This window comes from Arctopsyche grandis, chromosome 6 (assembly GCF_051622035.1).
Source record: "Arctopsyche grandis isolate Sample6627 chromosome 6, ASM5162203v2, whole genome shotgun sequence".
Lineage (NCBI taxonomy): Eukaryota > Metazoa > Arthropoda > Insecta > Trichoptera > Hydropsychidae > Arctopsyche > Arctopsyche grandis.
This window is the reverse complement of record NC_135360.1, coordinates 30,568,690-30,595,821: the sequence shown is the minus strand read 5'-3', so window position 1 is coordinate 30,595,821 and position 27,132 is coordinate 30,568,690. Positions and strand designations below refer to the sequence as shown.

Genomic DNA, 27,132 nt, shown 5'->3' with positions numbered 1-27,132 from the left:
TCGGATACGACTACGTAGTACATTCACAATTTGAAATCGTAAATACGCTAAGAAAACGATCGTGAAATATTTAATTCAGATATCGACAACCGTTTCTATCGCCTTTTTTTCTTCATTTTGTTTCGTTTTGATGGCATTCCGCGGCGCGCAGTGGGCTGTGTTAAATGCTCAGGTGTGTAAATGTATCGAATTTCATTTTATATTATATACTTTTTGTGTAAATATTTTTATGACTATTTTATAGTGTTTTTATGTGTTAGAGAGATTGGGTTGATTATATATAAAACTAGCTGATCCCGGCATGCGTTGCAATGCCACAATAACGCGTGCAATTCCCGTTCCACAGACATTCAATTTTATATATAGATATATGTATTTGTTGACGTGGGCCATCCCCTGTGTGTTTGTGGTACAGCCCTGAATGGTCAGTACATTCGAGTGCGAGGTAGGCGTGGCGCGATTATTGTCACACTTGCGGCGTGATGCGTTGAAGGCGGGATAGCTTTCTCGACAGTAAAATCGTAATTACGAATATTATTATTAGGATGTTTTTTCCCGTTTTTTTTTCACAGTAATCTTCCCGGACATGCATACAACAAATCCTGAAAATTCCATCGTAATCGGTTCAGCGTTTTAGGAATCTATTTGACACACACATGCATTCAATTTTATATATATATATAGATAGAACTACGGCGTAACTCATTAATTATGCCATTTTATACCAGTAGAGGGGTCGTGGGTTCAAATCCCTGCCGAATTTTGAAAATTTCTCGATGTTAACCGTCGAAAATTTTTCAAATATCACTCCTGGAGAAATCTGGTTGGTTATTTGTCAGGTTATTTGTTTTCGGGTTCATGCCCTGGGTTGACCTCGATTGAAAATAATTTATTTGGAGTACTTCTGCAGCGTTGCTGGTCAGACTTGAATATTTGTGACTCCAAGTCGATGGCTTCCTATTAAAGTTTGACAATTGATATGATTTCATTGTTAAAACGGTTCCTCATCACATTGGCAATACCATCCTACCCAATACGTCACCACTATTTGAAAATGCTTTCAAATTTATAATCTTAGTATAAGTTCAATACCATAAATGTCGCTCATGGGCAAACTGTAATGGCATCATGAGAAAATATTATTTATTAAAATAAAAAAAAACTAGGTGGCTTTAGATGTGATCTGTATCATATCTTCGTGTCTACATATACATATCTATATCATCCAATTGTCAAAAATTATAATTTATTTGGTTTTACTTATCATTTATATTATTTATCTGATCACTTATTTAATTAATTACTGATCGAAAAATTGTTATTTACTGATCGAAAAATGAATATTTACTATATTGTTTAACTGATCCCCTATTTAATTAATTACTGATCATTAATCTTAATTTTTAACCGAATAATTACTTCCCTTTTATTAACATGACTCATGTCTATTAGAGGTTCACTTAGGGCTCGTCAATGATATGTACGTATTTATTTATTTATTTTTTACAATTTTGCCATAGTGACATTACAGATTAGCTCCAGGTCGTCACTATGGCTAATTTATTACAAGACGTTGAAAACTTAACTAATTAACGAGACATCTAAATACATAATTATTACATACATACACATGTAAATCGAAACAATACCTGACATCTATGGTTAGATATTACAAACATCGTATAAATACGATTAATAAGATTTTTCATGTAACAATACGAATTTTTACATTCGATAAACAACCACAGAGATATCTATGGTGAGAAATCTGGCGAAACCTGAGATATAACTATGTATAATTCGAGGTTTGCAACAGAAAATTGGGAAGGAAAAGCCAATTTTACAAGAACCGTTTCAATGAAAATCAGAAAAATTGGCAAATTCTGATAAGAAACGATCGACCTCAACAAACCAAGGTCTGGCCAGCAACGAGACTCTTATTGGGAATCGAACCCTTGACATCAAGCATGAAAGAATTCTATACTCACCACTAGACCACGCTGCTGGTTTGAATTTTTCTTAGAGGGAGTCGGGGTGTGGAGTTTGTTTTGCCGATTTGAATGGAATAATTAGTCGGTTGACAACCCCTGGCTACAGACAGTGAGGTTGAGGCGCCCCCTCGCCGCCACCCACGCATTTTAAAGACAACAGTGAGATTTACTGCGAGTATTGGCATTCCTTTTGTCGGATCGTCTGCCCACGTCGCGGGACCTCTGACAGCTGACGCACACTCCTATTATTATAATGTCAAATCGTATCGGTTAAATAAGAAGTGCAACTTTATGCATAATATTGCTACAGCCGGGTTTCGTTTATCATTTGCGGTTTTTTTTTTTTTATTGCGATCCGTCACAAGTCGTCGAGGTACTCTCGTGGGTATGTGGGTTATGGGAGGTTGGGTTTCCGAAAACGGGGGCGATCGACAAAATAAGATCAGCGGGTGATTGATGTTTTCCATTTTGATCGAGCATTGTGTCGTTTTGTTTCGCGTCGTGTTGAATTACAAGCGTCCGAAACGAAGTGGGAGCCGTTGTATAATTAATGGGTCGATTTGTTTTCGGTTCGGTTCGTTTTGTGCAATTTTCTCTTGTCGGTTTGCTATCGCGGTGTTTCCAATGAAATATTGTGTTTGTGGCGTTTTTGTTCGTTGTGTCGGAAAAACGTTCGACGGATGCAATTTAGAAGACAAATTCACTTATTAGATTATTGAACCAAGTCGATTAGTTCTAATTTAGTACGTTATCTGTACATATTAGCCAGCAGTATGGCTTAATGGTAGAGTGTATGTTTAGCATCAAGTTATCAGCGCGTTCGATCCGCCATACTGCTGGTTAGATTAGTGACTACAAATCGATCATTTCTAGTCGGAGTTTGACAATTTTATCTGATCATTGTTGAAACGGTTCCTCAAAATTGGCAAAGAATCATCTTTTCTGTTGTCACAAATCTTCTGTATTTATTGTGTGTATAATTTGTAGAAATTATGTACAAACTCTAAATCCATAGATGTCTCAATGGATTAATTCTGTAATTAATTAATTGCTCAGAAAGGCGCATTGGAGTCTTCCTGTCAAGCCTTCCTGGTATATATCTATGTAAAAATAAAAAAAATATTAAGTATCCATAGATATTTCAGTATTTCAGAAATTCAACCTAGAGATTTTGACTGATTTGCACTCGGAATTGATACCTGATGATGTTTTCATGGTTTTAAAAATAATGTATGTATGATTTTGCTCATTACTGCTTTTTTGATAAATATTTTTTTTTGATTTTTAAATGCTTTTTATTCTCACAAAATTATGTTCACAATACATTTTATATCTATTTTAATAGCTATTGATCTGCTGATCATTTTCTGTTTTACAATTTTAATTTAATTTTGTTAATAATAATAGTATTATATTATTCTAATGTACAGCATAATAGGAAAAAGGGCTCAAAAACCTATTTTTGATTATTTAGTTAATTTAGTTTATATATATTTAGTTTACATATATGTATTTAAATTTTAAAAGTTGCTGATTTTGTGATTGAATTTTGCTTATTGAAACCACTGAACACGTTTATTACCCTGTGAACTGAAAACGGGTGGTAGAAAGCCGCGTTTAGATAGACTAGGTGTCATCGTTTCGATCTGACACAAGATTCCGATGAAATTTTTAATAGGCTCGTTAATGATTAAACTCTTTTAGCTCCATATCAGAGACATTAGCTTGCTTCAATTTAAAATAATATTTTATATATGTATTGGGTTCCAAAATTAGATCATGAATTTTTGACGGGAAGGAATGTCACTGAACCAACAGAGTGAAGCCAGTAAAAATATCAAAAGTATGGCATGGCGCGTCTAGGTAGACTCCAGCTGTGATATTTTTCATGTCATTGTCAATTCGTCCGATCCTATTTTGACAACTTTCTCCTCGCTATTGATCATTTTCAAATATCTGTCAGTACAAAGATAAAATATCACCTAAAGCACTTCAGGGGTGAGTCTTTTCAAGGTTTGCAATGATATAGTTTAGGTGTGCTAGTGTTTTTTGTATGGCAAAACCACTCAAAAAAAGTACCAATTTGTATGTCTGCACCTTTACTCGGCGTTGCTCGGGCGGGTAAAACTTGTAAAAATAAACTTAATTAATTAAAGATTAAGTTAGTTCAGTTAGATTACTATGAGATGTTTTCAAATTGAAAATCGTAGGTATACTATATATCTTACAAATAAACAAACATTCATATTTTTATTTATGTCAAAGTACGATCGCTTTTGCAACTACGTATTAGTAGAGTAAGAAATGTGTACCGATTTCTCCATATTAAACTGCTAATTTTGAACTGAGCTCACCTTTGTTTCTATTTACGTTAATGTGTTTCAACTATTGCATTCACTTTTATGAACGTCGATTATTTCAATACCGTGACTAAATAAGTGCATAATAACAAGTGCCTGTACAGTAAAATCTTTTGTATTTTATTACACAAGCCCTTTGCAGTTTTGATGAACTGTTTACGATTTAAGTCGGCATAATTTAACAGTCGAGAAAATATTTAAATTACTCAACGTAACGAAGAAACAATTTTTTAATACACTTGAACTACAGTTGCAAATAAATAGTCGAGCAAAAAAAGTTGCAAAACTAGCTATTTCCATCAGTCAAAGCGTGACTATTTTTATACCTCTTTATGAGAAATGTAAATTGACGATTTTAGAGTGAAATTGCAATTTTTCGCGTCCGCATAGCGAACTGTTAATTATCCCGACTTTCAGTTGACATGGACAGGAAGCTGTCGATTATCATTTTCATGGTAACAAATTAACAATCACTCGGTATGTATGTACATATGTGTAATTCGTTTCCCTTTCTGGCCTTCAATTGTAATATGAATGTAATTATAGTATAAATTATATAGGGAAAAGTGGAGTTTTGTATTAAAATTTTCACGCCATTATAAAGCCTACGCTTACTGCGTAGTATTCAAGTCTTTTAACGAAAGATTTATGGTATGAGATAAGAAAACCGTTGACATTAGTATGTACCACAAACTATTCGATACACCTTTACGTTTGAAGGGTCATAACGATAATTATGACGTGCTGTTATCGCATAACGACATGTCAAATATTAAAAAAAATACAACTATAATCTCCTTCGTGCTTATGTTTATGATATTTGTGCTATTTTTTTACCGGCGTCTGTTTACGACTGCCTTATGTAAAATAAAGTGCTAACGCAGTCAATCAAACGGTCTTCAAATGTTAATGTTAGGGTTTGTAAATTATTATTGTGCGGTTCATAAATTCTCAGTTAGTAATGGTTAAATGCATAATAACAGTGGTTATCGCCATACGGGGTATCCTTTGCGGTTCGTAATATATGTATTGACATTTATGAATATGGTAAAGGTTTGTTTGATCAAATCGAAATGATTTGCTATATTAAAAGTAGTCATTTTTGTAAGTTGGGATTCTCACGTGTGTACATTACCATAACTAGAATGATAAAGTTGTTAAAGTATTTGGTTCGGTTCTCTCGTTAAATTTTATCGCCACTGCATACATATGTACATATTTTTGGATGTTCGGATTGAGACGTTTAGATAAATATTGGTGTTTATTTTCAGTAATTTTGTAATTGGATGGGTCGAGTTACGTTTGCTGCTGCTTTTCGGTGTAAAATTTTATTATTGAATTTTTCGTGTCGATTATGTACGATAAATCGTGTTTATTGCTGAAACGTATCGAATTGATATTGACCGGTGTGTAAGCGATACGAAATTTTAGTTGTCGCGTTTGCTTGCATTCGCCTTGTTTCTCAAACGTGTCCGTTTTTGTTTGTGTTGTGTGTTTCGAGGTTGGGTCGTATTTTTTGGCCCATTTCGAGGTCGACGTCTAAAATGTGACACCTCTAATTTGCTCATCAACCGTAAATGTTTGTTTTAATACGATTATGATGAAATAATTGGTGTGTTTTTAAGAAAATAAAATTGGAAAAGTTTTTTAGAGCGTTGAAATTAGTGGGTTTGTTTTTTAACCGCTCGTTTGAGTTTCTCGGCGAATTGAATTTTCGTTCTCAAAAATTATGTAATTAATTCATTCAAATTTGTAAATTACATGTTTGTATGTAATATTTATGTTTTTGTATTAAAAGCATCCGCAGTTTATAGTATTTTGAGTATACAACGCTTTATAAATTTTTGTCAATCGAAATTTTTTTTATTGGGTTCACCTCGATGTGACAAAAAATTTGGCAATTAAAAAATGCGATGTTTTTTGCACCAAACCATTTATAACTTGAACAGCAAAAACATTTTAAGCAATTTTTACTTTATCTATTTATGAAGTAATGATAAATTTTGTGATCGTGAAAAAATTCGACCTCGAGATTTTTGACTATTTTTATTTAACACATAGTAAATAAGATGCAAAAACAGGATATCACAATGTGAGCAAAGGTAATTTAAACCCATTCCATTAGAAATAGGGGAATGCAAAGTGTTTGCAAAAGTAATTTCTAATGCACCACAATAGTCGATAATATAAGAGAGAAGAAACAAAAAATATTGATTATACAGAAATAAAATACATTAAAAAAATTGCAGCAGTAAAAGTTCAAACAGTAATAGAAGTAGTCAAAAAATATTCAAAGCCCGCTTCAAAGGTCAAAGAATTAGACCCTTAAAGATAGTTAAAGATAAGGAGAAAAATTGTGATTGTCTTGCATCAACAGTCAGAACCAATATATAATAAATTAAAATTAAATTTGAACACAAATCACGGACCGTTGGACACTAAGTGCAGTGTATATAAAAGAAATATAGAATTAATGAGAAATAGAATTAAGTATAATAATATATAGCAACCACCAAAAGGTATCGGTATAAATGTACAAAGTTTTTTTGCTCACAAGGATGAGGTTTGGAGTTTAACTGTAAGTCAAAAACCATTATTTATAGGTTTAAGTGAAACGCATGTAACTAGTGATTTTGAAGATTTTGAGCTGAATATAGATGGATATTGTGTTTTGAGATGTGACTCTAATTCTAGACATACGGGTGGGGTACTATTGTATTTAAGGGATGATTTAAGTTACGGTAATGTAATAGTTAATAAGGTTGATGGTGAGTTTTGGACAATTGGTGTGGATCTGCTTGTGAATGGAGTTACTGTGTTTTTGCTAGTAATTTACCGCTCTCCGAATGGTAGAAGTGGAAGATTTCTTAAATTTTTAGAAGAATTGAGTGAAAGAAGTATAGATGTGAGTAAAAATATAATTATGTTTGGGGACTGGAATTTTAATTGGTTACAGACAGAAGAATTTTATGTAAAAAAGTTGAGAAATTGGGTAAATGAATTGGGTTTTAAACAAAAAGTGACGGAAGCAACGAGAGTGAATAATTTATCAAGCTCTCTCATTGATTTGGTTATAACAAATATAATGGATCTGCGGTGTGAGGTGAAAGATGTACCGAAAATAGGAGACCATTCTATTGTCAACATGTTTTTGGGACAGCGGTTTAGTAACGGAGGACTTAAAAATATGCAGGTGACTGAAAGAGAAAACATTGATTATCAATTGATGAATGAATTGTTAAAGGAGTGTGTATGGGGAAAGGATGGTGATAGTGTGAATGAAATGTGGGAGATAATGTATCGTAATATAACATATTCTAAAAGTAAATGCGTAAAAACCACAAGAATCATGCATAAGCATAAGCTGAAACCTTGGTTTACCAAGGAAGTAAAGGAAAGCTTAGTTGATAAGAATGTTAGTTATAAAAGATATAAAATTATTAAGGCTATGGATGGAATCCAATTAGAAAAGGCTTGGTTAGAGTATAAAAGAAAGAGGAATAAATGTGTGAATGTTTTACGTAATGCGAAGAGGGATTGGCATGAAAGAAATATTGATGGTGCAAAAAAAGATCCCACAAAAATGTGGCGAATAATTAAAACTTTGATTTCCGGGGGAAAAAATGTTTCTTTGAATGAATTAGAAGTCGAGGGAGTAGTATATAATGATAAAGAGGATATGGTTGAAAGATTGAATGAGTTTTACATCAATAGTGTGAATGATATAGTTAATTCAATACAAACAAGGCATAATAGTGTGAATGATGATATTAATTTGGGTTTAAATAAGTTTGAAAGGTTTAAATTAGTGGAAATGGAGGGATTAAATGGTGTATTGAAGGGCATGAAATCAGTTTCTAGTATGGATGGATTGACTCTAGATATTTTAATCAACACTTGGGACATGGTTGGACCTCAGTTACTGAAATTAATAAATGAATCGTTAGAAGTGGGATCCGTCCCGGATGCATGGAAGGTGTCTACTATTGTACCGGTACCAAAGGTTACGGGCACACATAAAGCCAGTGAAATGAGGCCCATCAATATGTTACCAATTGTTGAGAAGATGCTGGAGGAAATCGTTATGATTCAATTGAAAGAGTTCATTAGTATAAATGATTGTTTGGTTGTGGAACAGTCTGGATTTAGAGTGAAACATTCAACAGAAACCGCTATCCAATTGGTGGTTTCTGATTGGATGGAGACGATGGATGAATCTAGCATGGTTGTTGGAGCAGTTTTTCTAGATTTTAAGCGAGCGTTCGAGACAGTAGATAGGAATATTTTATTACAAAAATTATATAAGTTAGGAATAAATGGTATAGTATTAAAGTGGCTTCAATCATACTTAAATAATAGAAGGCAAAGAGTAAAAATTGATAAGGTGTTATCCTCTGAATTTGTAACACCTCATGGAGTGCCGCAAGGGTCCAAATTGGGACCCTTATTATTTATATTATATATAAACGATATTGTTAAGGTAATTAAGATGTGTAAAATACATTTGTTTGCAGATGATACATTGATATATATAATTGGAAAGAATGTTGATGTAATGTCTGAGATTTTAAATATAGAATTAAATTATGTGAATGACTGGTTGTGTGAAAATAAATTAAAGTTGAATGTGAATAAAACAAAAATGATGTGGTTGAATGGTAAAAATAAAAATATATTGAATGAAATTAGAATTGATGATAAGTTAATTGAAAAAGTTGAAAATATAAAATACTTAGGTGTATACATAGATTCAGGACTAAATTTTAAAATGCACGCTGACTATATAATAAAAAAAATGGCTAGAAAAGTTGGTGTATTATGTAGATTAAGAAATATTTTAAGTAAAAAAAGTAAAATTTTAGTGTTTAATTCAATTGTCTTGCCACATGTGGTTTATTGTGCCACTGTGCTTAATTTGTTTAGTGGCCAAGATTTAGAAAAAATGCAAAAAATACAGAATAAAGCTATGAGAGCTATTTTGAATGTGAGTAGATTTAAGAGTATTGGAAGTATGTTAGATGAATTAGGATGGATGAGTATTAGAATTAGTCTAAATATTAGTACATTGTCTTTTGTTTATAAGTTAGATCATAAGTTATTACCTAAGTATTTTGATGATTATATAATAAGGAATAGAGATAAACATAGTTTTTATACTAGAAATAAGGACAAACTAGTTGTAAGTAGAGTAAGAAAGAATAAGACGGCTGGGGGTGTTTTTCACAGGGGTGTGCTCATGTATAATGCCCTCCCTGAGTGCGTCAGGTCTGCTAAAAACATGGATGCATTCCTGCGAGGTGCGAAGAGACACCTCTGTGAGGGACAGTACATATAAGTTAATTATAAATTTTAGAGTTAAGTATAATAATTAAGATGTATTTTTTTTTTAAATTAGCTTGATAGCTAAAATATATATAAATAAAAATAAATAAATAAAATATATGTATGCACAAGAACCAGCCATGAATACAAAATATTCACTCTTACATTGTACATCACATAAATTATAAAAATAATTATGAGCGCAGGCTAGCAGACAAATAGGTAAAAATAATATCTGAGGTGAAAATAAAAATGAAACCTACCCTCACTGAGGTGAAAAATATCACATTCTAGCTCAACAGCAACGATTTCATTGAGAAATGGAATAGCTCTTGGAAAAGGAGTCATTTGATAAAGAACTGTGCGGGCAGGAGGTACATATAGCCATTAAATTATTAATGTCTATTACACACATGATTATTAGGGACATAAAATCCCATATGTTACAGCAACGTATTACCACGTAGAAGCTGGGGAATAAAACGAATTAATGAGGAGTTTCTCCAAAGTTCAAGGGAATTATTCCCTAGCACGTTAAAAATAATTTATAAAAAACTGCATGCCATAAATAATATTCCGTTTATTATTTATGGACATTACTAACAAACTAACCAGTAGATTCTATGACAGAATCACTAATAACCATACTAACACACTTGTGAAGAGTCTCGGTGATTATTTATTTATTTAATATACTTGGGGGAGGCGGCAAAGTCGATAGGCCCAAGGGGTTTGAATAAACATATTTACAAATTATACATACATATGTATGTATATGCAATAAAAAAATGAGAAAAATTAAAATACATTAAAAAAAATTATAATATTATAATAAAATAAGAAAAGAAAAATAAAATATATAAACAAAAAAGATAAAAATACAGAAATATGATTATGGGAAAGAAGAATCACAAAAATCCTTTGGATTTAAAAAAAGTATCAAGTTTATTCTTAAAAATATTAATATTATTAGAGGTTACTAAATCGTTGGGAAGACTATTCCAAACTGAAACCACTCTGTTAGAAAATAATGAATCTCTGATTAATTTATTAGATTTATCTTTTTGGAGTCTAAGCGAGTGACCTCTGAGGTGAGTGTTTATGTTAAATGAAATAAGATTAGACATATGACAATTATAGTGATTATTAAGAATTTTATAGACTTCGATTAAGTCACTTCTAGTTCTTCTCGTCTCCAATGAAGTGAGATTCATTTTTTTCAATCTTTGAACCCTTTCAATACATGTAATATCCTTTTTAAAATGAGGATTCCATATGTTAAAAGCGTATTCAAGTCTAGGTCTGATGAAAGTTTTATATATTTTTGATAAAATAGTTACAACAAAATGTCTATACCCTTCCGGTATAAACACAGATTACCTAAACACAATCTGCTTTAGGTCATGGACTTAAGAGAGTCTTTAATTAATATTATGTATTAGATGTATTATGAGCATTTATAAGAATTGTAAATAGGTTTCTGAGCTCTTTTTCCTATTATGCTGTACATTAACATTAGAATAATATAATACTATGATTATTAACAAAATTAAATTAAAATTGAAATGATCAGTAGATCATTAGATATTAAAATATATATAATATGTATTGTGAACATAATTAAGTAATAATAAAAAGCATTTAAAAATCAAAATCAAATACCCGAGCATGCCCAAAGGAAAGGAGTAGGGTATAGATATGGCTAATAACCATAATATTTTCTACATAATATATAGCAAATTATATATGTATTATGTATATAGGTACATATACATATATGTATGTTACGAAAATGTTCACGATAGTGGTCAAATCACTCGAAATATATTCTTTTGTGTAATTTGATTGTTTTTTTTTTGTCATGTATAATATGTGTGGTTTTTACGAATGCGGAAAAACACACACTATTCGCGCCAAATGGATTTTACGAGTCTTCGGCGATTGTGGCGAATGGCAATTTGAATTCCGTAAGTCTTTAATGGCATCATCTCGTAGGAAACGTGGTCACCACGTGGTCGACTAACCAAAACCGAAGACAAGGTCAACTTCTTCACGCACATTCCTCATTCTCCACCCGAGGAGGTGGATAATTAGCGTCTCGGAGTTCGCGGGAATCTTCCCATTGTCTCGCATCGCACCTATACGTTTGTATGTATAATATATCTATTGTGCTCATCTGGTGTGCCGCAAATTAATATCACCACAACAGACCGACGGATAAACTAATTACTTGTTTATTTCGACTTTGGCCGGCGAATATATCGAACATGGGAAAATTCGGATTCAATTTGGATTAAGAAATCGACCATTGTCGTGGAAATGGCGTATTTAAAGAGTGGAACGATTTTTATTTTCATTTTATATGTACATAAATTTTAATATAATATTATATAGGTATGTACATACATATGAATACAGTTTTAACACTTCAAATTCGTCATTTTAAAAAACAAATTCGTCATTTTACAAAATAAATTCGTCATGTCAACAGGTATGGTTAGGAATGGATAATGCTAGCATTCACCATACCCATACAGACATTACTAACAAACTAACCAGTAGATTCTATGACAGAATCACTAATAACCATACTAACACACTTGTGAAGAGTCTCGGTGATTACAACAAAATGTCTATACCCTTCAGGTATAACACACAGATTACCTAAACACAATCTGCTTTAGGTCATCGAATTTAGAGAGTCTTTAATTAATATTATGTATTAAATGTATTATGAACATTTATAAGGATTGTAAATAGGTTTTTGAGCTCTTTTTCCTATTATGCTTTAGATTAACATGAGAATAATATAATACTGTGATTACTAACCAAATTAAATTAAATTGTAAAATAGAAAATTATCACTAGATCAGTAGCTATTAAAATAGATATAAGATGTATTGTGAACATAATTTCGTAATAATAAAAAGCATTTAAAAATAAAAAAAAAATACCCAGGAAGTGCATGAGATTATTGAACACACACACCATACTCTAATTTTTCTTCTATTCAATTTCCATATTCACCCATGATGAATAAAAACTGTATAAAGATATGAATGAAATTTAATCGCCCGTCGTGTTCTAACTAAGAAACTATTTTTTTCGGAAGGCTTTGATTAAATTAATTCGATACCATCTTTGCATGGGATTTTCTCCAACTATACATACATGCATATGTGGGTCATATAAAATGAGTTTAAAATTTTGATGGAGATGATTTGTATGAATTTAAATCTGACCACGTATTTTTTATGCGACTCAGTGTGAAATTATTTATGGATGGCGATCACGAGGATTTTTTTCTACATCGGTAATAATTCATCAGTGACGTTTCTCAAATTGTCTAAAATCGAATATACATTATAATATATTGATGAATTATTTTTTGGTGTATATAACTGTCATTAAAATAATTTGTACGATTTTTTCATGCCATTTTCCATAGCGCCGTCTCAAAATGGTGATATGACTTTCAACTTTGCGTATACCATTTTTTTTCAGATCATTATAGTGACACTAATGTGGGAGTAATAGAAAAATTACCATCGAGCATCCCGGAAAGGTTGTGTTAACTTATTCGGCAATGCTGAGAGTCGCTTACGATTCCTTTTGTTCGAAAACTTCAATGTCCTACTAATTAAGTCGAGCCTCAAATTCTACAACTGATTATTTTAGAATTGTCTTTTGTGTTCAAATCCCTTATCTCCTCTCAGTAATGATGTGAATTCTCGTGAGATTGCTTTGTAATCTAATTAAATTTGAAACGCAAAAGTGTATAATACGACTTGTATGGTAAATCACATACAAATCATCCGAGATATGATTCGCGTTTTAGGGGGACCGTGAGATTAGTTCGTTTTAAATTAATTTAAAATCATTATTTAGCGTGTTTCGCTTTGCAATGACACGGAAAATTTTACACGATAACAATTCGTGTAAAAACATTGACGATGACATATGTATATATGTCTGAAAGTGTACGTGTCTACACATTAAGTTATTTTCGCGTGCGAACTGTGTCGTTTATAATTAATCTATCCCGTTTCTATTCGTCGCCTTGTATTATAATGGTTATTCGATAAATAATTCATGAGTCTCACAAACATATAAACTAGATTATAATGTTTATTTTAGAATAAAAAAATACGCAGTTATAGTGCGTAAGAGTATCGAATGCTTGTTTTTTTTTGTATAATGTATTCAATATTTATTATTGTTGGTTTATCTTAAAGTTTAGATCTCTATGTCAAAACGCCTATTCGACACATGTCGTTGATAAAAATATAACATTCATTAATAAAGTTTACCGTTTTGTAGTCTATGATTATAATAATGTTGTTTTATTCATCTGTCGGTCGTTTGATATTCAATTATGTACTAAGCTTTTTCTTCTATAATGCTTTAAATATGACACTACAAATAATATTGCGTAAAACTATGTTTAAACTTGTTTTAAGTGTTTCATTTTTAATCTTTTTTTATAATGCTGTAATATTGAATGTTGATAAATTTATATGGCAACCAGATGAACATTTGCCATTTTCCCATTTTTTTTATTACTATCGTTAACAAATCAAGGCCTCTATAAATAAGCTTTTAGCTGAAATTTTGATTTATGTTTCCAAAATTTTAAGAAAATTGCTTTAAGTGACGTAAAAACAGTAAAAAAACCTTTGTCTATATAAAAAAAATCGTTAAGATATATAAAGTCAAGTAAAAATGTGTCAAATAGATTTAATTATTTACTATTGACATATTATACACAATAAGTGTTCAAAAAACAATTAGTGTACAAAAAAAAAACCAAAATTAAAAAGGTTGTGGCTATTTGCAGGTACTATATCTGCAAATTATTGGCTATTTGCAGGTACTATATCTGCAAATTATTGGCTATTTGCAGGTACCATATCTGCAAATTATTGGCTATTTGCAGGTACTATATCTGCGAATTATTGGCTATTTACAGGTACTTTATCTGCGACGACCAATTAAAAATTCAATATTACATATTGATAGTTGACGGAGTTTTGCCTGAATGCACTCTTGGCCGACAGACACTAGACCTACGGACGTTTTGCCGAATGGACATTTGGCTGAACGGTCATTAGACCAACAGATACTCGGCCGAATGGAATGTTTAATTGTTTAAACTTATTAAAAATAATTGTTTTATGATAAGTCGGAGTGATTACTGAACATTGTATCTATTTTTAGTGAATTTTTGAGTGAAGTCGATACATAATTATTAATTTTTATCGTTTTATGTATATAAAAAAAATTAACCGCTTTTCAAAATCGATCAAAATACATAATAATTTTAAAATAATATTTGTATTTAGTACAAAGTAGACGTTAGAAGCAATTTCTACGGCACTTAGTGGGCTGGCAGCACCTAAAACAAGTATTTGTGCGTCATTATTGAATTTGTTATTTTTATACAATTACATCATAATTAAAATAAATAAAAAAATAATATGCAACGATATTTTATTAGTCTTTTTTTTCACCATCATCATTCACAATCCACTGCTGATTAAAAATATAATATACACTGATGATTAAAATAAAATTCCGTCGGTCTAATGTCCATTCGGCCAAAAGTCCATTGGCATAATGTCCGTTCGGCCAAAAGTCCACGCACGGTATTGATAGTCCTTCGAATTCTGCTTTGATATTTTTGATGATGGATTTCGTTTAAATAACATGAAATTGTTTATAAACCGATTACACAACATTCTAAAAATTGCCTAATACATTCAAATATGAAGTGTAATATAGGAAAAATGGACTTTTATTAAATTTAAGTAGACTTGGTAGTGGAAAGATTTAATATATGGCATTGTTTGTGCGGCTAACTTTTTGATTGTTCATATTTCATTCAATAAAATCTTTATGGCGGATCAAAGATTATCATTTGACATATCTTATTGTGTATTTTTATAAGATTGTAGTACAACAACAAAAAACAACTTAATAATAGCTACTGAATAGAGCCTCAAATTTTCTAAACAATAAATAAAAACTCGTTATTGAATCGTATTTTTCGAGCATTGTTTATTCTTCTTCTCGTTTTTTACTTTTTTTCTCATACATACGTATGTTTAGTGTGAAAAAATAGCATTGAAGAAACGAAAAAACTATGTGAAGGCTAATAATTTCAACTGATGCGTATTGTTCAACAATATGTATATAATTTTAAATCGATTTAAAGTGAGAACATTGTCGTTCGAATTCGTAGGCTTTAATAGTAGTTTTAGAAGTGTATTTTAGTCGTTTAGATCTATCGGCGATACGGTTCTGGTTTGTGGATTGTATTATATATATGTATATGGTTAACAATAAATCTATCTTGTCACTTAAGAAATCTCTTATTGAAATGTTAATTGTGTGGTTTTTGTGTCGTCCGAAGCCCACACGTTCGAACTCTCTATGCATTTGTACATTTTTAATATAATATATCGGGCAAACGAGATGGGGAAAAAAAGGGAAAGGAAACGACTTAATCCGATTTGTTGGTCGAATTATTGTACGTGCGTTTGTGAGATGTGTCGTGTTATTAATTTCTTTTAAACGTGTGTGGGAAGAGTTATTTTGAACTCGGGTCGAATTTGTTCGGTCGATAATTGCGATTTATGTTAACTTGGTTTTACAAATGAGCGTCGTGAATTTGGACAATCGAATCTTCAGAAGTTGATATTTTCTAAATTTGATTCTCCGGGTGTTTTGCCAGTGATTGCTTTCACTTTTTTATTTGAATTTGGCGTTTTAATTTGTTAGAAGTCGATTTGTGAAAATATGTCCTTTAGTTCAATAGCTCATTGTTCGTCTTAAGTTTGAAAACTATAGTTGAATTTTTGTAACAAGTTAAGGACCATATACATACGTATTTGTAGATTCATTTTATACATTATTTATATACCAACAATAATATTTATAAATAACGATATGTTGTCTTACAAAAATTGGATTTTATTTACTGTACATTTTTAACGGAGGCTTTCCTATAAATTTCTTTTTATTTTAAGCGAATATTGAAAATTTATGCATAATCAATTGCTATATGCTTCATTAATTTCTTAATTGATGTCATATTCAAGTATAGGGAATGTTAATAGGAAGTTATTAATTAATTATGTATATAATTTATTCAATTGATTTCAATAATTATATTTCGATTGGACGTTTTAATAAATTGAAAAATCACTTATTTATAATTCGAAAACAATAAAAATTATATATTCACTAGTATTGTAAGTCATATGTTATATATTAACACATTTAATGCGGGACGGGTATTAATACCCTTTACGCCGACTGATAGTTACTTGCGGGAAGGGTATTTTTACTGATTACGTCGTCTGGTGGCTATCGTCGTCAAGTTAATTGGATCTTGATGTTCGGCTGCTCCGAGATTTGGTGAGTTTGATATTGAAAAAAATATCAAAATATGTTAAATACTTTGAAAGTCATGACATTTTATGTAATTTGTAATTGCGAGATTACGCTAATATGTAATTGCCCGCGGTAGGTCACCAGCGATTAGTCACAGCTCCCCATACAATGTGTTAATATAATGTAGGGTAATTTATAGGCGCGTGCACGTTTAAATAGTGTAAAGTTGAGTGCGCGCATTACAATCTCGCTGGTCCAACCAGTTTACCCGTTTGAAATTATGAATGAATGTGTGTGTGTTCGTGGATGTGGGTATATGTGTACGCTCCCGCGCAGCGCATCTGACGCCGACGCCACCCGTTCACAGGCAAGGCGCCCAGTATCAGGAGCACATATAAAACACTCCACAACCCCCTACTTCCCCGCCACCCCGCTTCCCCGCGTCTCTTTGACACGATCGGTCGTCACGCCACATCCATAGAACTCTTTTTTTTTGGTACCAATTTTTAATAGAGTTATATCTAATTTTCTCATTATTATGTCTTCCACATTCCGATTTTATTTTTCTTATCAAATTTTGCTTACTCGAAAAATTTATACATACATATGTAGTTCAGCTTTCTTAACCGTTATAAATAGTCATGTTTTTCTTTTATATGTATTTAAAAATCAAGATGATGTTATTAAAGTCAAGATGATATTATACTATGTATATACGTATGTACATATGTATTTGTTTATTATATAAAACTAGCTGTATTACCCGGCTTCGCTCGGTATTTGTTATAATTCGGTATAATATAAACCGCGTAAACGTGACTAATCTAATACTAAACATTTTATTAAATTTATTTGAATACTTTTATTTTATATAAATTTATTTGAATACTCATTTGTATTTTTTTTATTATTGACTGTCACGAACAAACAAACATATTATACAGTAAGACTCTTATAAAAAAGTATATGAATACCAGAATCCGGCGCCTGCGCCCCCGTGGCTTCGCCCCCCACGAGTGCGCCCACTAGGGCTCCGACCCCCGTGGCTGTGCCCCCTAGGGTTCCGCCCCCGGCGTCTGCACCCCCTAGAGCTCCGCCCCCGCTGTATGCGCCCCCTAAGGCTTCGCCCTCAGCACCTTTGCTCCCGGGGACTTCGAATCCTTTGAATCGAAAAAAATCGAATCATTTGTTCGATGACGTCACGAATTTCTGCGACCCAGCGAACGAAGGTTACATACATACAAAGTCTCTTTCCAAATTATATATTAGATGAGGTATTCAGAATTAAAACTTTGTAAAGGGCCTGAAAATTAAAGCATAGTACATATGTAAGTTTGGTTTCTAGTATAAATCATGGTCAAGTTTGAAACGAACTTCTCTTCAATTGAATACCAAAAAGAATACGAAAACCTTCGGTGAATTGGCGCAACCTTGGGTTGTGTTTCTTTACAAACACCCCTCAATTCGAATCGACACAATCGTGACATACTTCAAGTGGAAAAAAAAGATGAGGAGGAGGAGATCTCGCTCGCAAAAGGCGTGTGTGATTTATATTTGGGCTTTTGTCGCCGTTTGGCCGTCGCCGTGAGAATAATACGGATTCCGGGTGTGCGGCCGGATATAATCCGGATCGGTTTTTGTAAAGGAGACGACAACGACGGACGTGAGTCATCGGCGGGCATTGACGACAATGGCGCTCTTTTCAAACATCCACAGCTCTCCTCAATGAAGAAACGCGAGCTTATTTATTATATACGGTGTGCCGCGAGACGAGGCATACCCAAATCTAGACAGCCTTTACAAATCGTATTTTAGACCGGAAAAAAGCTCGTGGTCTCTTTCAACGCTCGACGTCCTGCAGCGACGATCGTCGAGGCTTTCAAATATCTCAACAGCATTCCAAACCGTTTGAAAGAAATGTCTGAACGCTTAAAAAAATAATTCGAAAATTACCAACATGAAAACTGAGGAAAATTTACCTTTTTACTTTTTTTCATATTGACGCAAAGTTTCTATGCTTATGTTGTGTTGACCAGTGAATGTGACAAAACTGATGAAAATGATTCACGTTCAGTGACAGAAATGATTTAAAATAGCCGAATTGTATGGCGTTGCTCGTCGAAAGTTCAAAAATAGTCTAAATCTAAGTCTATTTAAATTTAAATACCATATTTATTTTAAATAGGTTTTTGAGCTCTTTTTCCTATTATGCTGTACATTAACATTAGAATAATATAATACTATGATTACTAACAAAATTAAATTAAAATTGTAAAATAGAAAATGGCCAGTAGATCAGTAGCTATTAAAATAGATTTAAGATGTATTGTGAACATAATTTCGTAATAATAAAAAGCATTTAAAAATCAAATTTAAAAATGTAGATTTGTATTGCCAAGAATCAAACCAGCAGCGTGGACTAGTGGTTAGCATATTACGCTTTCGAGCAGAGTAGTCACGGTTCGATTTCCACTAGTAGCTGTTGGCCAGACCTTGGTTTGTGACTCTGGGTCGATCGTTTCCTATCAGAGTTTGCCAATTTTTATGATTTTCATTAAAACGTTTCCTGTAAATTGGCACCTCCTTTCCAACATCTCTTGCAAATCCCAAGTTATTCAGCGTCTTGAGGTTCGCTGAATAACTCGGTTTGAATAACTTCTCTGGTTTCGTCGATTAACTGAATTTCTATAATAAAATGCTCCAAAAATCTCTCCATAGATGTCACTGTGTGTGACGTTTGTATGAATTCGCATTGTATAAACTGCGTGTATTGTTTGTATTATTGTATTGTATCTGTATTAATACACTCGTTGCTTTGGAGCGATCTGTAAAGGCGATTGTACATGTTGGAGATTGACATTAAATAAAATTATATCTTCATTTATATTGACTATATACCGAGTAATGCTGTATTAATTGTATCGTCTTTTTCTATTTTCACTACTATATATGTATGTATTGTGTTCTTTTTTCACAATATATACGATGTATGTATTGTGTTCTTGCGAAATTTTGACCTTTGATCTTTAAAATTAATAAACATATCTATAATATGTATATAAATGACGTTATCTCAATATCTGTATTACACTGCATATGCACATATCTATGATTTAATTGAGATAATTGATTTTGATATACTATGTTGTTATGTAGAAAATTTACCAGCAGCTTTACAAATCATTAAAAAAATCAATACAAATATTTGAATCCTGGATATAAATGTGTGTACATTTATAAGTGGAAGTAGCGTTATAAATCAAACAAACATGTCCTAGTCGTTGAGCGCAAATTTGAATTATTATATTTAAACTCCGTTTGTTACGATGTTATTTGTTAATTTAGTGCTTTTGAATTTTTAGCATACATATATACATATTTATATATGTAGTAGTTAGAATATTTAATTAACAAATTTGAATAAAAATTTTTTTCTTAAATATTCGTAATATATTACCAAATTTGCTTTCAATGTGTCGATATGATTTATAAATGAGATTTTTCATTTGAGATATATTTTTTTCTATATTGTTTTCATAATATTATATAAACGATATAGTTGATAATTGAACTCCAGTCTATCATACATGTGATTTAATTTTTAGTGATTGCGGTAGATTTTAATAAGCCGTATTTAAACATTTGACAATAAAGGAGGTTTGTAAAAAGCCAAGCGTTCTGTGTTACTCAAATATACGTATGTACATATTTTCAGAGCCCAATACGAACACCTAGAACGAAGCCTTAAAAGGCAGCACAATAAGAATTGAAGGCAGAAAATGCTCGTGTAGTTATTTCAATACCAAAACTACGAGCATTCGTTCTTCGACTGCGTAAATTTCCATTTCGAAACTTAAAAAATGTACGGCCAAAATTTTACACGAGACAATGGCCATTGTTGGGCGTACCGAAACGCGCACTAGGATATTTTTTATTATACATATAATTGTACTGCCTTTTTTCGGAATGCCATTTCGGAAAAATGACTGTGAGACTTTACAGAATTGTTCGCATTGTTCATAATTCGGATATTTTACATGCATCTGTATATATGTATGAATAATATAGCAGGGATGTGGTGACGGAGTTGGAGTCGTAAAAATTCGAATGACTCAGACTCCGATTCTATGTACGTTTAAATCACACATACATACATAGGTAGTTTTACTTAATAATGTACATATTATATATGTATATGAATATTGAATTACTAACTAAGAGTGACTCACCAATACCAAATGACTCACCAGAACCAGCAGCGTGGACTAGTCTTTAGCATACATATATGCTTTTGAACTTAGTCGTCACGGGTTCGAGTCCTACTGGTCGCTGCTCCACACATCTTGGTTTGTGACTCCATGTATCAGCTTTTCATTGAAACGGTTCCAACAAATTGGCAACCTTTACCCATTTACTCGCAATTTTCGAGTTTTCAGCATTTTGAATTTCGCTGATTCGAAGAAAAATGCTGCAAATCTGTCCATAAAGGTCTCGCGAATTTTCAAGTTTTTCAGCATCTCGAAATTTGACGGTTTATATAAAAAAATGTTCTGAAAATGGAAGTTTACTAAAAATGTTTCCATAGATGTCTCTGTGATGCTTTGTTAAAATTATTCTAAAAACTGTAATTGGACAGAAAAGCACATTGGGGTTTACCTGTTAGGCCTTCCTGGTATATACATACATATCTTTGTATGTATGGCTACAGGCCTGAGATGCAGTCTTTATATGTGACTTTATCTCATGGTAAGATCAAATTGAGAAGATTATTTTTTTACCTCAGATTGCTAAAATATTCGCGGAGTTGGATTGTAAGACCGTGTTAAAGTCAGAGTCGTGTTTTTTTAATGACTATAGCCCTGACATATTATATATATATATATATATATATATATATATATATATATATATATATATATATATATATATATACATAAACGGTAATCTGTGTGTGTGTGTGTGTGTAAGAATATGTTCTTTTCATATTATCCGATTCCGATTTCGACTTCGATGTTGACTTCGGGTTTTATAATTTTATTATTATTTTTTATTGCATAATTTAATTGGCATAACCGAATCCCGATTTTTGTTTCAATTCCGATTCCAATTAATTATTACTATTCATATCGAAACTTTATTTTAAATCATCTATCAATCCGAAAGCACCCGTTGTAAATTCAACGGGCATAAAACTAGTTTGTATATATTCATACAAATAATACGACTTCGATGTGAAATTACATACATACAGATAGTTGCATCTTCGAGCTGATGATTTCGCTTCATTTCGGGGGAATTTTTTGATTTGCGCTCGAATCACGACTGCATCACGATTCCAAATTATGCACCGGCCATCTTTAGGAATGAACTTTTGTCTTTTATTTATTTTATTTTGATTTTCAGATCGAGCAATCATCTGTCCGCGATGCGGAATCGTATCATGTCGGACGTGACCTCGTCGAATCGAATTTCGTGATTCGCCATGTCGTTCACCTATTAGAATTTTATCCCGAGTGTTCGGAATTCTGTTCTGAGCATTCGTGGTATACCACCCCCGCTTTTCGAGTGTGGTATGTGGTTTATGTATGTTTGTTGCATTGCAATTAGCATAATTGGCATAGTCTGTCGAGTGTGACGCGACCGTAATTCGCTCATTGTATTCAAAGCGGGAGACGTCGTCCTACGAGAATCTGTCTCAAATGATGATTTCGAATGCGGGCACGGATATCTAGATATAGAAGTGCACATTGCACATGTGTATTATATTGTGAGAATTTAAATGCTGTTTCATTGCTGCAATCGGTGCGTTTGAATGGAAAAGCGCGTGTACGAGTGTGTTGTAGCTTAAAATGGTGGACTCGTTAATGCCTGGTTTCAATTTCAATATGAGGATTTCATTAAGAAACATTTCAATTCAAGCTAGGGAATCTAATCTGGTTGTAATTAAGAGTACAATGTTTACAGAATCGTACTCTTAAAACTAATCGACAATACAACATGTAATTCGCAATAAGATTCACAGATCAAATTAAGTATAACAACTTTGACTTTAAATTAATCTTTTGAATTGGAAGCACTTATGTACTTTGTATTATACATTTAGCTCTTCCTATATGTTAACGTATATGTATAGAAAAGTTTAGTATCCCGCCGAAGTATTATAGCCGAGCTATTCATTATATTACTACAGCGGGGAGTATTGGTGAGAACAAAAGACAACACAAATTCGCTTATGTTTTATGAAGCGAGTTGCGCAGAATACGACATAGAGATGACCATAGGAACATTGGAGATAGATATCCACGGTACAAAATGGACAAGACGTACGACGAAGAGTGTCGCAAAAGCGTGTTTGAAAACTCCATAAAGAAAAGCTCGACTGAACATCCGAGAGCGTCAACTTTAACTTTATGGCCGATGTCAAATGGCGGACAATCGCGGATGACTGATAATGCAATATCCAATATATCAAAATATTATGTGTATGTACATATTGTACGTGTGTTTGTCGTTGTAAATATCAGATCGTGTGTTTTGAAGGGAAAATGGCCAGAGGTGGACTGGTGTTCGAAATGTTGCATGAGAGGTCGGAAAATTTTGGGAAAAGCGTAGTGGAGTATTTTTTTTAACAAATGATATTATTCTATTAATACTATGTATCATTATCATATTATTATTATTTAAATTTAGCCAGCAGTACGGCCTAATGGTAGCGTGTATGTTTAGCACCAAGTGATCAGTGGGTTCGATCCGCTATACTACTGGTTAGATTTGGGGGTATTTGTGACTCCAAATCGATCGTTTCTAGTCAGAGTTTGCCAATTTTATCTGATCATTGTTGAAACGGTTCCTCAAAATTGGTAAAAAATCATCTTTCCTATTGTTACAAATCTTCTGTATTTATTGTGTGTATAATTTGTAGAAATTATGTACAAATCTAAATCCATAGATGTCTCAATGGATTGATTCTGTAATTAATAAATTAATTGTTATTCCGTGTTCTTCAGCTTCTGGAAATGCAGTGATTTATGTAATAATAAAATGCTGCATTTTTTGTAATTAATTGTGCAGGAAGGCGCATTGGGTCTTCCTGTCAAGCCTTCCTGGTATATATATCTATATAAAATAAAAATAAAATTTATTGCATTGTGTTTTTAAGTCGCCCACTGCTTCATTTTTAAAAGCTTTTCATTGTTCCCAAAGTACATATGTATGTATTTATATTTACAATATGCCTTAGGTCTATTCTTATATTACAGTTACCGATCCAGTGAATATTGTCTATTTTATTATTTATTATTGTTATCATTTTTTACATACCTCCTTTACGTTTCACATGGCTTTCGTGTCAGTGGTCATTTTTATCTCTTATCCGATCGTTTTCATACTTTGCTATATTGCTCATTTTGGTCATCAATACACGTTAATGTATCGTCTGCCATTACGTTGGATATAAAATATCGTATACAACGCGTTTTAAACACGCGGAAAGTAAATCTCCCTAAATAACGTTTAATAAGCGTTCGTCCCGTATCTTTCCAACCTGTTCGCCTTGATATGGCGATATAAGATTTTAATTGTTTAAACGCCTATAATTCACTCTATATTTTTATAATTCAATGTTTGAAATCTGATTTTTTATTTATATAACTTTCATTTACTACATTTTAAATATTTTCCATTTTCTGCATCTTATTATGCCTATTTATTTATTCAGGGGTGGCTCGTAACTTCAGAATATGGAAGGGGAGGGGGTGCATGAGGAAGCATTATCCATCCCTCTATATATTTACTTTTTTTCTTGAAAAATTAACATTGACATATTTTTACTAGCCTCTTCTTAGTCCGGAATCGATTTTGTCGTATGACGAAGTTTGGGTTCTTAACAATTTATCTTTTTTTTAACACTTTATCGACTTCCTTCATTATTTGTATACGGAAAGTTGACAGAATTTTGAACAAAATGGACACTTGGCCGACGGACGCTTGGCTGAACAGACACTATGTCGACGGACGTTTGGCCGAATTGACACTAGACCGAATGAAGTTTGACTTTTTGTTATTTTTGAAGCAAATGCATATGGAGGGCCGCCGAGAGGAATCTGAAAGTGGGTGGTGAGAATGTTTACACAGCCAGCCGTCATCACGTCGATCTGACAGACGATTTTGATCAAATTTTGTTAGTGATTAAATATCGGAGACATTTGCTTACTGCAATGAGTGCTAACACATGCATATATGTCAGTATAGTATTGTTGCGTCGGGGTGGGAGGAGGATCCAAGTAAAAGCCAACAGTCGTATCACAGCATTTATTGATGATTAAGGAGATACACGCAGTGTCACTGCTAAGTCCAGAATGACATGATATCGCCTACGTACCGCCTTATAAAGGGTAGATCTCTCAGGGCGCCTAATCTGTTTACCTGTTGTATAGTTACGTATTCGGATATGTATTTCCACGTCATTGGGTCTTCCCGTACCGATTCTGAGAAATAACTAATAACGGTCATTGTTTAGCCTAAATGCACTTAGAGTCCAGATATAATCTTTGGAAGTAAGTGCATGCATTTAGTTAACCGATAACAGAAGTACAATTCGCTCAATCCACGGCGTACGTAACAGTATCAAAGCGATCGGAAGAGTGAAATTAGTTCAGAATCAGAGGAAATACCCTTAGAGGTACCCTACCTTTGGTTGGGAAAACTTGAATTAGAGGGATATAATATTGAATTATAAGCCTTCTTCGAGACAATGGGAATTTCCCAGCCTCCCACAGTCCGTCTCTGTAAACTTGTGTCGGTCTTGCGTGCGTATATCGGATACTATGAAAGCTCACGTGTGGGACGCGTTTAACGGTCCCGCGGGTAAAGAAAACTTTATGGCCGTTCGTTCCGTATTTCGGTTTAAATCTCCGACACGTCACAAAGGGAGTGTTAAATGGTTCGCTCGTTAGATTGACGACGACGTCTTGGCTCTTGCCTATTATATATGTGCATACATATGTACATTCATGGCATTATATTATACATCGGATCTTATGCATGTTGGTTTCGATGGGTTTCGATGGCGATCGCGTGCCGACCGTGGGCGAACGTCTTATTCCACATACATACATACATACATATGTACTTACGAATTCGAATATAATTGATAGAACTTGTGCATGGAGTAAATTTCTTTCTGGGGGATCATCGTGAGTCAGAGCCAAAGTGAATCTTACTATTTCTCGGATTGATTTATCTAGAATGTATAATTTTACTTCCGGAGAAGGACTTAAGTTACGTACATATTATATATGGTTAAAATTCTTGTTGCTTTTCTATATGAATTTTTTTTATGGTTTTGTTAAAATATTACGGAAGTTCGATTTTATTTTTGCATCATCGCATTGTGTGAATTTTGTATTTTAGTATATATTGTGCTAATAACAGTTATGCTTATTAATTTTGTAACTGTTTGTTTGAATAGTGAATATTTAAAGACAAATAAGATTTCATATCAAATTGTTTGAAATTATAATATTTTACGAGTACTTCGCTTATTCATATGTATGTACATATTTGAAATTACATTTTTGACGAAATATAGAGATATTATTTATTCAATAGTTAAAATGGTTTTGATTTTAGCATATGCATGTATGATGCATATGCATGCATGTATGAATAACAATTCAACATGTTATTATACTAATTGAAATTTATCTATCATATTAGCAATAGGCGATTCATTATTTGGTCAGATATAAATTACAGTTGGTCAGTAACTTTTTAAAGCTAAATAGTTTGTAACTTTTAAAGAACATGGTAAGTAGCTTTTTAAGTGGTCAGTAACTTAACCTATTAATTTCTCAGTTTGGTTAGTAAAAATTAGTTTAAAATCAGTTATCATTGAATTCATAAAAATGATCATTCGTGTTTTCGACTTTTGTCAATTCAACTGTCAAAATGAATTGAATTTAAATAAAATACTGACTAATTACTTATTATAACTGAGCATTTGTCTATTGACCTACATACATATGTATATTGTTATAGTTAGAGATTATTTATTATTATTAGTG

The 27,132-nt window shown here is 32.5% G+C and overlaps 1 protein-coding gene across 5 annotated transcripts in view; it reads left to right on the top strand.

The window, feature by feature from the left end:
* ASPP (Ankyrin-repeat, SH3-domain, and Proline-rich-region containing Protein) overlaps positions 1 to 27,132 on the top strand; it is a 436,173-nt gene that overhangs the window by 54,983 nt on the left and 354,058 nt on the right. The window lies entirely within an intron of this gene.